This window comes from Myotis myotis, unplaced genomic scaffold (genome assembly GCF_014108235.1).
Source record: "Myotis myotis isolate mMyoMyo1 unplaced genomic scaffold, mMyoMyo1.p scaffold_m19_p_9, whole genome shotgun sequence".
NCBI classification, from domain to species: domain Eukaryota; kingdom Metazoa; phylum Chordata; class Mammalia; order Chiroptera; family Vespertilionidae; genus Myotis; species Myotis myotis.
In genome coordinates this window covers 21,971,777-21,986,761 of record NW_023416401.1, presented here as the reverse complement: position 1 = coordinate 21,986,761, position 14,985 = coordinate 21,971,777, and positions in this window count along the sequence as shown.

The window sequence follows — 14,985 nt, the reverse complement described above, 5'->3', positions numbered from 1 at the left end:
CATGATAAAGCAGAGGAGGAAAGGTAAGTCAAGTTTGATGTTAACTTGAGGTAAATTTCAGCATGGTTCTATGGAAAGTTCTGGAGCAATAGGTGTACCCCTGCATTGGTTCCACCTTAAGGCCCTGTGATACATCCCTCCCTTGTCAATTGATCACTGGTATAAGCTGGCAGATCATGTTTAGACAATGTTAATTCTCCAGAGAGGGGTGGAGGTGAAAGCTATTTGCTGCCAATATGTATATATATGTATATATATATATCTATATCCTCACCCGAGGATATTTTTCCATTGATTTTTAGAGAGAATGGGAGAGAGAGGAAAAGGCAGAGAGAAACATCGATATGAGAGAAACACATCGATTTGTTGTCTCTTGCACACGCCAAGACCAGGGCCTGGGCCAGGAAGGAGCCTACAACCGTGGTACGTGCCCTTGACCGGAATTGAAACAGGCTGATGCTCAATCCACTGAACCAAACTGGCTAGGGCTTCGCAGCCAATATTGATAGCACCCTGGTGAAAGAGAAAGTGGCATTTTTTTGTGTGTGTACTTTACTGCAATTAAAAAAATTAAAAAAAATCATCGGAGTGGGGATGTATGCTTCATCTACAGTGGGAGGCCCTGCAAAGTTGCAAGACGAAGGGTGTGGATGGATAATGCTGATACACTGGAGTAAGACTGGGAGCCAATAATCCAATCCAGCACATGCTCAGATTGGCTTGGTGGGAAAACATTTCCGGCAGTCACAGCGGGGGATGGACTGACCCTCAGTGAAGAGGCAAAGATCCAGATGGGAGAGGAGCCCTGGTCAGGGCAGGGACAGAGTAGATGGAGATGGGATAAAAGATGTGACAATAGCTCTGTGGTTGAGGACTTACTATGTCTGAAATACCATGCCCAAGGCTTTACAATGGTGAGCTCCTTTAAGCTTCCAACAATTTGATGACAAAGGTCTACTGTGAAACCCATTTTACAGATAAGGTAGTAGGATGGGAAGTGTCTTGCTTAAGGTCATACAACTGGTAGGAGCTCAAACTGGCCTTGAACCCACATCTGCTTGCCTCCAGGACCTCGGTCTTTAACCACCATGCCCAAGACCTTGGGTAAGGGAAAGAGACATTTGATTTTGACCTCCAAGTGGGGGTGACAGGTGGACAGTGACCCCATCAGCTAAGGCTGAGCACCACAATTTTGAGATCAATTGAGGACAGCAATGTGGGAGAGGAAAGTGGTGGGAGACCGATTTTGCAAGGAAAAGGAAAACTCTTGACTCCAGAAAAGCAGTGTTTTCCTCTGGTCTTGCTTTTCTCCACTGTTTACCTGTAACTTCTTCCAACTCCCACTGCCGGGGACAGAGAGCAGGGGAGGACGGGAATCCTCCAGGGGCTCCGGCTGTGCTCAGCTCGCAATGGAGCCTGACAAATCAAGTGGGTAAAACCCATTAATTAGCAGTTTTGGAAACAGTTGCAAAGTTAATTATTCCATTTTCTGATGAAAGAAAGCTAATTTTTGGCATTTACACCGACAGTGACATGAACTAACATTTTTCGAGTTGACATCCCTCAAGATAAATGATGCTGTGAAGCGTTTGTGCAAACATCCTGACCCACAGCTCACTGCTGAAGATTGTCTGCAGTGGGTGCCTTTGCCACAGTTTTTGCCTGGCAAGTTTGGGGGGTGGGCGAGCCAAGAAAGGAGGTTTATCTGGGTGGGGGATAAAGAGGAGAGCTGGTGACACACAGGGAAGACTCAAAGTTAAGAGAGACGTTTGCATATTCAGAAGGTTTTGTTGGGGAGCAGAGCAGGGGAGCACATGAACATCTCTGTTCTTCTCGGTCTGTCTGTCTGCTTGTGATGAGGCACCTAGTTTTTCCAAATGGTTGCTTCCAAATTTAGATCTCTGTTTCTGAGTAGTAGGTCTGTATATCTGACTCTCTGCTTGACACCTCCACTTGGCATCTTACAAGCATCTCAAACTCAGTGTGTCCCAAAGGAACTCGCAGCTCTCTCCTCTGAAAGTTTCCCCTCCCCTACGTCTCCCATTCAAGGAAATGACACCATCATCCATCCAAATGCTCAAGCCAGAACCAACGCCATCATCACTGACAGCTCCCTTTCCCTCACTAATTCCCGACATCCAATTTATCAGCAAGACCTGCCAATGCTGCCTCTGAAACACATCTCAGCGATGCCTTCCCCTTTGCACTTTACTGCCCCACCCTGGTCCAAAACCACCATCCCTGTAACTCAGTACTATCTTGCAGAAACATAAGGAGAGCTGCACATGGAGATTTACATTTCCTCGTGGCCACGTTAAAGAAAATAAACAGCCCTAACTGGTTTGGCTCAGTGGATAGAGCATCGGCCTGGGGACTCAAGGGTCCCAGGTTCGATTCTGGTCAAGGGCATGTACCTTGGTTGCGGGCACATCCCCAGTGGGGAGTGTGTAGGAGGCAGCTGATCAATGTTTCTCTCTCATCAATGTTTCTGGCTATCTATCCCTCTCCCTTCCTGTCTGTAAAAAAATCAATAAAATATGTTTAAAAAAAGAAAATAAACAGAAACAGGTGAATTTAAAATGTTAAACGAATGAACTTTATTGGCAAGGGCAATTTTAGGATCATAGCAATGTTGAGTGCAAAGTACAGAGATTTTCTGTTTGCCCCCAGACTCCACACATGCACAGCCTCCCCCATTATCAACATCCCCCACCAGTGGCACCTTGGTTACAGTCGATGAACCGGCATGGACACATCATCACCAAAATCCACAGTTTACATTAGGGCTCACAAACAGGTGTTGTACCTTCTGTGGGTTTTGACAGGTGTGTAAGGACATGCGTCCATACAGAGTAGCATCATGCAGAATAGTTTCGTCGTCCTAAAAATTTCTGGTGCTCAGCCTATTCATCTCTTCCTTTCCTCCTAACCCCTGGAAGCCACTGATGTTTTTACTGTCTCCACCGTCCTGCCTTTTCCAGTGCAGTTTGAAATGATGTCCCTCCCACTCTTGCCTCTGTCCAACCCATTCTCCAATGAGCAGTCAGAGAGATCCCTTAAATAGGCAATTAGACCATGCCACTTTCTGCTAGACCTGGAATGAAAATGGATCACCTTCCTTCAGCCTATAAGGCCTTGCATGATCTGGCCCCTGCCCACCCATCTCATGCCAATATTCTCTGCTCTGTACATCCAGCAATCTTGGCTTTCTTTTAGTTCTTCAAACACGTCACGCTTGCTATTGCTGAAGTGTAATTGTGAAGGGTTATGTGTGTGGAGTAGGTTCTCAGGCACCTTGCAGGCCAGATGGTCCTGGGGGCACATGGGAACCCCACGGGGTACAGTGGAAGGGAGTGGGTGGACCAGGATCTGTGCTAACTAACCCTCGATGGCTGCCTTCCCCTGCCTCTCAGAACGGAGCTTGAATCCTGTGCTCCGGGCAGCATCCCTCTTAACACAGGCAGATTAATTGGAAACAGATGTCAAGTGGTGGGAGTTAAATACAGACATCTCACCAAATGTCAGCCTTCCCCTGGGCCATGATGGAGTCCTCACTTCTCATCCTCGCCAGGGAACTTGGAAAAAGCCTTTTAGATGTGTTGGTGGAATTCGTGGCCCCAATAGTCTTTTTAGCTCTTCTCAAAAACTCAAGGCAGACGATGACTCTGAAAACCAAAACCTGCTCATGAATTTATTCATACCAGATGCACACAAAGAGAAGGTACTCTCAGAACAGCTGGCTCTTAAAATAACCACAGAATCCTCAGATTGTAAGAACTGGTATGATCTCCCCACTTCAAGGGCAGTAAAACTGAGGCCAAGAGCATGGAACAGACTAGTCCAAGGTTACTTAGTTAACACCTGGGGTTCCCTCCTGCCTGGGTTTCCCTCCCACCTCGCTAACTGTTCTGTTTCAGTCTTCTTTTTTGGGCATCCTCTCCTCTGTTCATATGTTCTAGACTACGGTTTTTGAGGATCTGTCCTGGACCCCTCCTCTCCACCTCTGGATGGCCTTCTCTATCTGGGTTAAATGTCATGGGATTCAGGGCCTTCGCCTATGCTGTTCCCTCTCTCTGGGACACTCTTCCCTCATTTCTGGCATGACCAGCTTCTTCTCAACCTTCAGGTTTCAGCCCGAGTGTTGCCCTCTCAGAGTTCTTCCTTGAACACCTGTGCCTATAAAAGCACCCAGCCTGGGTTTGGGCTGAGCAGCTGGCAGGATTTGATGGATGGATGGGAGAGTGAAGGAGTGGGCAGGAGCTGGGCAGAGCAGAGCATGGGGAAGGACAATGGAGAGCAGGCATCTTTAGCGTAAGTGCTAACAGCTCCTCCACAGTCACCAGCTGGGCATTCCACCAGTCTTCAACCCAGAGACACGCAGGCCCACTGTTTTTGGGTTATTAACTCTCCTCAGTAAACTTCCAGCGATAAAACACTCAACGGAATACAGAAAGAGCTCATAAAAGCAGGATTTAGTGCCATTTTATAGAAGTCAGGGCTGACTTTCACACTCAAGCTAGTGTATATTTAAAATTCATGCCTGACTCACTGCCTTTGAGGGAGGAGGCCTGAGGCCGGGGAGAGGAGACGACATGGCTCCCGTGCCCCCCTCCCAGGCCTGGGACACCTGGAGTGAGGTTCTCCAGCAGGGGTCAGGCCAAGCCGAATGGACCTCCGTGACCTCCTTCCTAAAGGGCAGTGAGAATGGAGCCAGGCAGACATGGGCTTGAGTTCTGGCTGGGTGACCAGCCGGCCCTGCTTCCCATGACAGAGGTGTTTCCCAGGACGTGGGACTCCCAGTGCTAAAACCAGACAAGTTCTGGCAAATGAGAATGAGTTGGTCATCCTAGACACGGTCCCATTATTCCTTTGCTTTGTAAACTTGGGTGTCTCACTTCCCTTTCTGAACCTCATTTTTCTCAGCTGTCAGAAAGGAACAATTAAACCTACTTTGTTAGTCAGGTTAATTAACATGAGCTGCTGCAATAAATAATCCCCAAATCTCTGTGGCTTAACACAATGCAGGTTATTTCTTGCTTCAGTCAGGGCACGATATGGGGAAGGTGGCCCTTTTAAAGCAGTGATTCAGGGAGACGGGCTCTTCTGTTTTGTGGCTCTGTCATCCCCAAAGGCCTTCTCAGGGTTCTCTGCTGAATTCTCTGCATTAAGTCAGCTGAGAGTGAGGATTCAGTGGGATATTTTAGGGCAGAGGTTGGCAAACTACACCCATGAGCCAAGTTGAGTCTCTGTTTTTGGGTAAATAAAGTTTCATTGGAAGAAGCACACCCATTTGGTTTCTTGCTGTTGATGGCTGCTTTTGCTCTACAATGGCAGAGTTGAGGAGTTGTGACAGAGACCACAAGGCTTGCAAAGCCTAAAATATTTACTCCCTGGCCCTTTACAGCAGACATTTGCTGACTTCAGTTTTGTGGCTTAGGCCTGAGTGTGGCACCCATCATGTTTCCTATAGTTCACTGGCTACAGCTCAGTCTGATAACTCCAAACTAGCTGCAAGGGAGGCTGGGAAGTACTGAGGAGCACTTGGATATTGGCATTCAGCGACAGTCCCCGTCATACTTACCTCTCAGGTTCATTATGAAAATGTTATAAAACAATGCCTGGAAAGTATTTACCAGAGGGTCTGGCACATGGTAACTCTTCCTTAAGGACATCCATGGCTCCCCAGGTCTCAGGGCTATCCTAAGTGGCTGGGACACAGGATTGAGTGGGAGGACCCCCTTCCTACTCTTGAGAAGAACTTTAGGCCGGGGAGAGGAGATGACATGGAACTTGGTTGCTCAGGTCCCTTGGTGCTAGGACATGAGCTGAATGCTTGGTTCTATTTGGTCTGGAGTTGGGACGCTGACTATTTTCATGTGGTCAGCTGGAGGAGGCATCAGGAAGAACTCAGGGATGCTGGTCTGGGTTCTAAACCTAATACATCCTAGCCAGATATTTTTCCTGCGGGACAAGCAGGGTGGCTGCTATGTGTTCTGTCTCAGTGTAGCTTGACTGGCCATTCACGATTTGACTTCTGCTCATCCCCACCCCTTCCCAGCCTTAATATTATTTTTTAAAAAGCAAGTTTGGAAAAATTAAAAACAGCAACACCTCTTTTAGTTGCAGTTTATGAAAGATATACTAGTATAACATTGAACATAGGTTATTAATGATATTTTTACTTCAGAAAGTAGCTATAATAAAATTTATTTAAAGCATCGATTGATGGTTAATAAGTAGTTAAGCTTAATATTTTAATGTTAACTCACTAATGTGAGGATGATTATTCACTAATAATAATGAGATAATTCTCATTTTAGATTCAAGTTTGCTAAGTTTCCCCCTTTTTGTATTTGATTTTCATAACAGTTGAGATCTCTAATGTATAGAAATGTGACATTGAAATCACATAGCAGAATTGTCAGGACTTTTTATTTTATTTTTAAAAAATATATTTTATTGATTTTTTACAGTGAGGAAGGGAGAGGGGTAGAGAGTTAGAAACATCGATGAGAGAGGAACATCGATCAGCTTCCTCCTGCATACCCCCCACTAGGGATATGCCCGCAACCAAGGTACATGCCCTTGACTGGAATCGAACCCGGGACCCTTCGGTCCGCAGGCCGACGCTCTATCCACTGAGCCAAACTGGTCAGGGCAGGACTTTTTTTTTTTTTTAAATGGAAGATTTCTTTTTGTAATAGAAATATAGAACTACTCATCAAGAGATATGCCTGAATATTTCATTTTAAGGTTCATAGTCTGGAAATAGAAGTAAATTATTCTTATAAAATAAACCAAAATCAGCAGTACCAACACTCCAATCATGACTGCAGTCACAGGGCGCCTCACAGTGCTTATAACAGCACCCACAGTGACCGTGTAGGCATTGGCTTGCCCTTCAGCACCGAGTCACCGTCTGAGGAGACCCACCTGCTGTCCTGCCCCAGACCCTCGTCTCCTCAGGAGGAGGAGATGTCCTGTCTGACCCAGCAAGCACCCCTCTGCCTGGCGACGGAAAGCTGAACCCACTCTCCAACTCATTGCTCCCAACTCCGCCTAAGGACAATGCAATCCTGATGGTTGACGGACTTCAGCACAGCAGTATCCACCCTCAGCCTGAGAAAAACGTCTGACCTGCAGCAATCTTGACGCTCTGACCAGATCCCTTCAGGACGCATTTTACTGTTTCTTTTCTTTCTTTCTTTCTTTCTTTCTTTCTTTCTTTCTTTCTTTCTTTCTTTCTTTCTTTCTTTCTTTCTTCTCTCTTTCTTCTTCTTTCTTTCTTTCTTTCTTTCTTTCTTTCTTTCTCTCTTTCTTTCTTTCTTTCGAGTTAGTTTCGTTTAATTTTCAAATTTTTATTTTCTCAATTACAGTTTACATTCAATATTGTGTGTTTTGTATTAGTTTCAGGTATTCAGATTAGTGGTTAGACAACCATATACTTTACAGTGTCCCCCCAGTATTTTCAGTACCCACCTGTTACCATACATAATTATTACAATACTAGAGGCTCAGTGCATGGATTCGTGCACCTGTGGGGTCCCTCAGCATGGCCTGTGGGGATTGGGCTGAAACCGGCAGTCCAATGCCGTCTGCCACCCTGCCTGCCGCTCCCACTCATCCCAGCCCCACTGCGCCTGATAGGGAGAGGCTCACGCTGCCACAGTGGTGCCTGTAGGTCAGCTGAGCAGCACTCCCTCTGTGGGAGTGCACTGCATTGGGTGTTTGCCCCCTGGTGGTCAGTGCATGTCATAGCAACCAGTTGATCGGTCATTTGGTTGGTCAGTTGCTTAGGCTTTTATGTATATAGGTTATTGACTATATTCTGTATACTTTACATCCCCATGACTATTTTATAACTGCCAATCTGTATTTCTCTATCCCTTCACCTTTTCCATCCAGCCCCCCAAACCCCTACTCTCTGGCCACCACCAGTCTGTTCTCCGTTTTACTGTTTCACTGCCTCTCCCTACCTCCTGCCCTGGCAATGGCCAGCACTGTGTCTCTTCTCTTCTTTAGAGAACTGCCTTTAGGCTTCTGGAGTCACGTTGTCCCTATGAACAGAGCCAGCACATCCCTCAGAATCCACAGTTTACCTCCTCACCTCACCTCCACCCATTCTCCTGGTGGTGCTCTCCCTTGGGTCAGGGCTGCCCTGAGTGCGACTTACGCTCTGGAGCTGCAGACTTAGGCTGGTGCTGCCCCAGGTGGGACCTTTCTTTGTCTGCAACTACACCCTTGTATGGCTTCTTCCCCTCCCCTAAACTGCTCCTCCCGATCTTTTGTTGGTTCCTACTGGGAACACTTCTTGCACCCAAATTCCTGTCTCCAGGTCTGCTTGTGTGGAACCTGACCGAGGGTGGAGCATTGATAGATTGGTGCTGCCTCTGTGAAGAGTTTGTGTTATTTGAGCAGCAGACTCCCAGCCGTGGGGCAGAGATGGGGGGAGTTAAGGGCTCGACTTCCAGTCATGGACAATTTCAGACTTAATGCTTATGACTGCAGGCTTTCGTGTCTGAGAGACCCCTGTGGGCGTCCCAGCTCTGCCGCATACATGCTTCCTGTGGCCTTGGGCCGTTTGCGTCACCGCTCTGGGTCTGAGCTTTCTCATGTGCAAAATAGAGACAACGGTAAGACCTACTCGATGGGACGGTTATGAGGATGAGGAAAGAAGACGCATGTGAAGTGTTTAGCCTGGTGCTGGTACATGGCAAGTACCCAATGAACACTAGCTGTGATTATTGTTTGCCTCAAGCTATTATTACCTTTTGCCTTGAATCTATCTCAGATTTGTAATCAGGAACTAGTCCCATCAACTGCCGGGTGGCCAGCTGTCATTACTCGGTGGAGAGTGGTGTAGCCTGGGGGGAGAATTCCCTTCCTTCCTCAGGAGCAGGGGAGATAGTGAAACACCATTTACCACACTTTGGCCTTGTATCCATCAGGTCAGATTGTTATGACACAATGTGGCCAGTGCCCGAGTCAGAGTATTCACATAGTGTTCCGCCAAATGAGGTTCTTACTGAGCCTCCCCGTAGGGCTCATCTTTAGCTCCCACAGGCTGATGGGCCTTCAGGCTGAAGAGGGCGATGGCAAAGATGTGATGTCACACGGCCATTTCCCACTCCCACAGCAAAGAGCAGCTCTCTCTGCTTCAAGAGTGTGATGCAATGCTCCTTCCTGCGGAGGCTCTGGTCCCTGGTTGTCTCAGCTGTGCTCTGTGGCTCCCTCTTATTGCTATTACTAGAGGCCCACTGCACAAAATTTGTGCACTCAGGTTGGGAGGTCCCTCAGCCCAGATTGTGAGAGGGCACAAGCCAGGCCAAGGGACCCCACCAGTGCATGACCGGGGCTGGGGAGGGACGCGGGAGGTTGGCCAGCCGGGGAGGGACCATGGGAGGGCTCCAGGGATGTTCAGCTCACCTCGCTCAGTCCCTATCAGCTGGACCCCAGCAACAAGCTAACCCACCGGTTGGAGCATCTGCCCCCAGGTGGTCAGTGCACGTCATAGGGAGCGGTTGAGCGGCCTTAGCATATCAATAGCATATTATGCTTTGATTGGTTGAATGGCTGACCGGACAACCTGACACTTAGCATCTTAGGCTTTTATTATATAGGATGACCTTGGTCTTGGGGGGTATCTGTCCCAGCTTTGATAGCCGCAGTGTGGAGTTAGTTGGGGGTTTCCAGTGCTGCTGGACCATCTTGGAATGAGCAGAGCCTCCCAGGGGCTGGTGGTCCATTTTGGGGGATCTGATGGAATCTTGGATTCCTCTCCCCAGAGAAACACAAGCCAGAGCCCCATAGAAACAACCCCCCCCGCCCCGGCATTTGGGATACACACCCTCGTATCAGGGCACTGTGAGCCTGCTCTGTCGTCATTTACCTTTTGGAGTCCCTGCTCGGTTTTGCCTCCCTTCCCTTTAGGATGCATCTATGGTGCTGTTGTCCATGCAACTCGATCGAGCTTAGAGAGTGATGGGGAGACAGTGATGGCAAGTTCCTCTGTCTGTGATTGGCTGTGCTGGTGGCAGCAGCATGTATGTCGAGGACAAGAGCATGAGCTTCCCTAGTCCCAAGCCTGGGACAGAAAAAATTAAGGCTGGAGGAGGGAGAGTGGGGAGAAGGGCAAGAGGAGGGGCGGGAAGAGGAGAGAGTCTGGGAAGGAGGAAGGAAAGAGGAGAGAGGAGGGGAGGGAAAAACCCTAGAGGAAGGGGGGAGGGGTAGGTGGGAGGCAGGGGCAGAAGGAGCAAGGGTCCCTGACTGGGGGGCATTCAGGACAGGGTGACACGTGAGTGACACCCGTGACTTAAGAGAGAAGAAGTTGGCGGCCTGAAAGGGAGGGAGACAGAAAGCAGGGCTTTTCAATATGAGCATTCATGTCTTGGTGACAGCAGTCATTTATCACGCCCTGAATGGGAGCGCAGGGCCCAGTGCTGCTGCCAAAGGCCCCTGGTTAAAGTTTTACCTGCGTATGAAAGGGGCTGGGGCCTGGCCAAGGCGGCCCTTCTGAGACTGGGGCGCGGGTGGGTGGGGGAGTGGTGGCCCTGGGGGCCCATCCGTTAGGAGCAGAAAGACTCTGGCATCAGAGGAGGGACCACAGGACGGGATGTTTCCGGGTATGGGGACCCCTCCAGGCATCCGGGGGCCAGCAAGGGAAGGGGCCTGCCTCTCATAGGGGCCTGGAAAGGCCTGCTCCAGGCACCGAATGAGGAGCCTCTTCTCAAATCAATCTTGTGAGCCTGCCAGGGGGCGAGGGATGGGGCAGGTGGGGCACACATATTGGCAAGTGATGTCAATGGGGCCCACCTCACGTTTAAAAAACATTATTTAGTACTTAACATGTGTCAGACATCTCTCTCTCTCTCTCTCTCTCTCTCTCGCTCTCGCTCTCGCTCTCGCTCTCTCCATCTCCATCTATAATATAATGAGGGTGACAACCCCTGTTTGCTGTCTGAGAACTGAGGGGTTTCCTGGGACACAGGATTTTCAGTGCTAAATCTGGGATCATCCCGGACAAATAGGACAGTTTTGCCCTAGAATTTATTTGTTTGATCTCACAGTCGCTCCTGAAGGAGGCACGGTGTTTTCCTCCACTTACAAATAAGGGCACGGGCTGGGAGAATGAAGTCATGTACCCAGACCACAGAGCTGGGAGGAAGAGCTCCTGGTTCCCAGGTGGGAGCCCCCACCCCTCCCCTTGCTGCCTGGACCCTGGAGGAAACCAGTGTGATGAGCAGGTTTGCTACTGAGAACTGAGAGCCAGGATAACAGGTCTGATGTGTTCACTGGTTTTTAGGACCCAATCTTTGAGACGGAGCCTGTCCCCAAAGTCTTGGTCTGTCTGGCCCGCATGGGGCCAGCCATGGGGAGCTAGTCTGTCCTTAAGGTATGCAGTGCCTTTGTCCAGAGCTGTGGTCGGCAAACTGCGGCTCGTGAACCACATGCGGCTCTTTGGCCCCTTGAGTGTGGCTCTTCCACAAAATACCATGTGCGGACACGCACGTACAGTGCGATTGAAACTTCGTGGCCATGCGCAGGAGTCGGTATTTTGTGGAAGAGCCACACTCAAGGGGCCAAAGAGCCACATGTGGCTCGCGAGCTGCAGTTTGCAAAGCCACAGTTTGCCGACCACTGGTCCAGAGCATTGTGTTTGTTTAAAAATTTTTTTTCTAATCCTCAGCTGAGAAAATATTTTTATTGATTTGAGAAAGAGAGAGAGAGAGAGAAAGAGAGAGAGAAGCATTGATCAGTTGCCCCCCATATATGCCCTGACTGCAACCTAGGCATGTGCCCATATGTGCCTTGACGGGGAATCAAATCTGCAACCTTTTGGTGTATTATTGGATGATGCTCCCACCAACTGAGCCACCAGGCCAGGGCTAGAAGGTAGTGTTTTTGTCCAGGAACACAGCTAACGACCCTGAGGTCCTTGCCAAAATTCCCAAGCCAATGAGGACCAGATGGGGAGGACAGGGAGGGGACACATGCATTGGAACTTGAAAACCCAGGAGAGCTGGGAAGATGGGGAGCACCCAGGATGCTTTGCCAAGAGGCCCTGCACCCCAGCCATAGCAGGCATCTGGTGATGAGGCCTGGCTGGTCCCGGGCTCCCACCCAGAGCGGTGGCTTCTGTCTCCTGCCATCCCATCTCATCTCCTGCTAGAAGACCTGGCTTGTTGGCCCATTCCAGCCCCGGCACAGACCCCTCCCCTCTCTGCATGATGGAGGACTTTGCTGGGTTAGGTAACCACATTTGGAGACTAATGAAGCCACATTGTAACATCCCAGAGCTGACTGATGGGGGAGGAGAGGGGCGGGGAGGAGTGATGGGAATGCAGATGTCTTGTGGGGCAGAGAGAAAGGCCACTAGGAGGAAGTGTGAACCTTTGTAAGGACCAGGTGATGGGGATTCAGAGAAACACACGGTGGAACAGACTGCAGGGAAGACATCAAGCAGGAACCAGGGCCAATGCTGCTTACCATTTCTCTCTCCCTGAGAGAGTCATCCATTCAACACATACTCACCGACAGCTACTGTGTGTGTGTTCTGAGTTAGGCTCAGGGTACACAGGAAAAAGCACATGGTCCTTTCCCCAGGGAGCTTATTCCCAGGCAGGAGGTAGACACGAACCAAGCATGCTATATATTGTTGTTAGTATGGTGAAGTCGATAAATGTGATACTGAGATAGTGAACACTGCGGGGGGGGGGGGGGGCAGGAAAGGCCTCTTGGAGGAGGTGACATGTAAGTGGAACCTGAAGGATGTACAGGAGCCAGCCAGGGAGGAGTGGGGCAGTGTCCAGGCAGAGGGAACAGCATGTGCAAAGCCTCTGAGCTTCTAGTGTCTGAGGAACTAAAAGTCAGCTCGTGAGCTTAGAGCCCAGAGAGAAGCACGTGGGCTGAGACGAAAAAGTAGAGGGAGACCAAATCCTTTGGGGCCGTGAGGGCTGTGCCGAGCAAATGGGTTGGTGGATAGATTATTTTACTAGAGCAGGACCTCTGAGTCTATTACTAGATCCCAGTGTTAGGGTTAACAGTAGGTGCTCAATCAATGTGTGTTGGAGAATGAGTGGAGGTATTCCAGGGGGCTGGGGCAGAACAGAGGGGCAGTGGGATGTGAAAATGGCCATCTTGGTGGGTGGGGGCAGGGGTAGCACTTGCACCAGCTCCGTCCCCTCAGTACTGCCCCTGCCATTCTCCCCACACCCGTCCTTGTCCCTCTGCCTGTCTTAATCGCCGTGGAGGAGCTGAACGGGGCGTTTGCGAGGGGCCTGCATTTGTGCCTTGCACAGGGGACGTGAGGTGAACAGAGTCCCTCCCGGTTTTCATGTCATTAATTGGTGATCGTCAGAGTCTGCAATGGCGTTTTCTCTCTCCCATCCCTTATTTCATTAGCCTCAGTTCAATACACACCAGTGCCGCTCGGGCAGACTGCTTGGATATATTAGGAATTATTTAAATGAGATGGGGATGTATGGGTAGTCACAAATGCAGTCTTCTATTCTGCCCTAATTATGTATCAAATTACGTTACAATTATTCCCAAATATAAGCTTGCTGAGAACCTCAAAAGGGGAGGTTCTGGGAGCATGAGGAGAAAAGTGCAGGAGGGCAGAGTGGGAGTGAAGGCCCTAGGCCCCGGAACCCAGGCAGTGTGTGTGCGTGCATCTGTCTGTCTCTCTATGTCTTTGCTGCTGTCTGTGTGCTGTCCACTCCACTGCCATGCTGTCCATTTTGGCAGCCATGAGTGGAGCAGAAAAATAGTCTCGTTCAGCCTCTGTGCCCTGTAACCTGCTAGGACTCGACCATTCTCCAGCCAGGCCTGTCCCTACCTGTCTCATTCCCAAATAAGGAACTTCTTCCCAATGATATCTCCCCCCCCCCCCCCCCCCGTTACCTCCTGGATTCCACAAGATAAGCTGGGGTCCCCAAGCCTTGACCTTGAAGACTCTGATTTGCAAGATGCTTGTTTCCATTTTAAAGGAAGCATTTCTAATTAAGGGAACCAAAGCCCACCACATGCTATTTTGGGATGCAACTTGCAATTTAAAAAAATTATTTTTGGTTAAGACCATTTGTGCTAATGAGATGTAAAAATAATTCCTGGGAAAATTATATAATTTACATGCAATTTACAAAATAGACCTTCGATATTGTTTGTGCTGCTGCTTCGCTGTGAAATTAGGAAACAGCATAAACACTGGCCCCGGGGTGAACATGCGCCAAGGGAAGAAGGCCTGGTGGGTCCAGAGCTCGGGCGTGGCTCTCCAGGTTCTCACGGCGGCAGAAGCCTATTCTCCCAGAGGCAGCCCAGGCAGCGCCAGCGGACACCAGCCATACCCCACTTGTGCAGTTTCAGGATGATTCACAGCTAGCTCGCTCAATGTCTCAGCTCTGATGTGCTTCAGGAGCACACAGGTGTGAGGAAGGCCTCTTGGGAGATGCTGTAGGGCCAAGGGAGAGGTGTTCAGTGGTACCCAGATGCCTTCATCCTGGGTGGTGTTTTGATGAGTGACTCGGATAAGGGCCCTTGGTTGTTGATCAAACTGGTAGATGATATGAAAGTGGGAGAGTCAACTAGTTGGCAGACAGTGAGGATCTGACACTATCTGGACAGGTGGGAGCTCTGTTGACACGTAACAGGAGGAATCTAGCAGTTACACTACTAGGTAGGTATACAGTGGGGGAAGCCCTACCAATTGAGGTCTTATCCAGAGACAGGGGCCATACCAGGTATTTTAACAGGAAGTATTTCATAGACAGAACAGTTAGTCATCAGAAAACTGAAAGGGTAAAAGGGGAATGCTAAGGTATCACAGGGGGAGAAGGGTAACTGCAGAAACAGCCATCTAGGGTGGAGGGAACACAGGAAACAGGTGGCGATGATTAAAAGCTAGAAGCTGGGAGGAGGAGCCCAGGGAGATGGGGCTCAGACCTCCAAGGAGGCAAGGCCAGCTGGCAAGTGCGGGTGTCTCTGAGG